Genomic DNA, 1,902 nt, shown 5'->3' with positions numbered 1-1,902 from the left:
ATTTTTGTAAATTTTTGGATCCCACAATTTAGAGAAACAGTTGAGAACACGATAAAAAATGACTTTTGTACAGTTTTAAAACACTTGAGATTAGAGACACCAAAATTGTAACTTCATCCGCTGGGTGTGTGTGTGGGGGGGGGGGGGGGGGGGGGGTGTGCATGTGTGTGTGTCATCATAATATTGGATCATACGGTCCATATTGAACACACGTTACTGGTCATCATTACATCGTTCACTTTAACGGTCAGAGAGTAAAACATGACAACAGAAGTCGCTTCACTTTTAAAGACTTTTATAAGATGTTTGGTTGGTCCATGTCTCAGCGAACCACCTATAACACAGTTTGTCGTAAACATTATCAAAGTAAAGCAAAATAGTAAACGAAGACGATACAATAAGACCCTCAATTATATTTTGTAAACATATGCATTCTAAATATCTATCTACAGAGTTAGAAAGTTCAATTAATGTTATTATTATATAGTGGTACAATACATGTTATACAGTAAAATTATACTAATGACATTTAATATAGTTTGGTCCGATATTTAAATGAGATCTAGTGGATATATATTTGGTGTATGACAGCCAAAGTTTCCTATGTCTTACAATATTAGCAGTACAACAAAATGCTTCATACAGGGTTTTTGCATGTCAAAAGTGGCCAAGTGAAAAGACAATGTTAATATTTTTTAAAGTTTAGAATTAAAAGGCTATATAAAGGCGGTTCCAGAGTTCAATTAAACTCCTGCATCTCTACTGCCATCGGGTGGCCAGACGCGGTACTGCGTCAATGCAAGAAGTGGCGCCTCCGTGCTTTGGCTAGCAAGGCACTAATAATAACGAGACCAGCATTAGTGGTTCTGTTCTGTGTCCCTGGGTTATGCAGGCACTCTGGTACTGGTAGGTGGTACTCTGGTACACTCTTGACCTCTGCGGACAAAAGGTAATACATTGTGGCCACTTATGGCGATCAATGAGTTGCTATATTGTTTCCTTGGTGATGAGTGAGTTTCTACATTGTTTCCTTGGCGATGAATGAGTTTCTATATTGTTTCTTTGGCAAATAACAAGGTTCTGTACTGTTGCCCGTGGCAATTAATAAGGTTCTCCATTGTTGCCCTTAGTGGTTAAAAATGGTGCTGTATGGTTGCCCTTAGTGATTAAAAAGGTGCTGTATCATTGCCGCGGCGATTCATAAGGCTATCCATGTGATCAGAAACCAGCCTACTAGAAAAACTTATTTTGGCACATTGCAGCATAAAGCAACCCACTGGAAGCATTTGGCTCCGTGTTACAGCGAGATACATACAGACACACCTCGTCCTACACACTGGCTGCAGGGAGCATGTGGTCTTTCAGTCTACGACAGTAACTGTAAACAAAGCAACGCTCAGCCTCCGTTGTGGATTTGGTGGAGATGCTCAGTGTGGGTTTTAATGGATGGAGCACGTTTATTTCAATGAATTAATGTAGTAAGGAGACACTGTAGTGTGTCTCTTCTCTTGTAAGACCAGTCTCTGTTCTGTCCAATCAGAGAGCATGAGAGGTCTCGTTCGGAATGGAAGACGCCGACTGGTATTTTACGGTGACAAATTAAAAAAAACGAATGCAGAAGAAAGGTCATCTTCTGGCCGTCGGGGACATGTCTCCCCAGCGGGTATTCTGGCGGTTGTATCTAGTAAACGCTGTAGTAGGCATGTTTCATTTAACGTAGAAAATCCAACTATTTCTGAAGTTTTGTTTATGAAATGGTTTGATTTTGAGTGTAAAGCAGTCATCGCATTACTGCAGAGATGAGATTTATATATAAATATGTATATATGTTCTATTCATTATATAGAGCATTATATAGAGAGTATTTACTTAATTTGCCTCTGTTAAAAACACCTACATTTG

At 39.3% G+C, this 1,902-nt stretch overlaps 1 protein-coding gene across 2 annotated transcripts in view; it reads right to left on the bottom strand.

The window, feature by feature from the left end:
- Nucleotides 1-289: 289 nt before the first annotated feature.
- LOC311341827 (calpain-5-like) overlaps nucleotides 290-1,902 on the bottom strand; it is a 21,488-nt gene continuing 19,875 nt past the window's right edge. For both annotated transcript variants that reach the window (XM_084466642.1, XM_084466643.1), the window contains exon 13: nucleotides 290-1,902. This exon is cut by the window's right edge and continues 300 nt beyond it. The gene's annotated coding sequence lies outside the window, so the exon portion shown is untranslated.

The sequence above is a fragment of the Micromesistius poutassou genome, assembly GCF_964030765.1.
Source record: "Micromesistius poutassou genome assembly, chromosome: 4".
Lineage (NCBI taxonomy): Eukaryota > Metazoa > Chordata > Actinopteri > Gadiformes > Gadidae > Micromesistius > Micromesistius poutassou.
The sequence above is the reverse complement of the archived record's forward strand: the minus strand, read 5'-3'. Positions and strand labels throughout refer to the sequence as shown.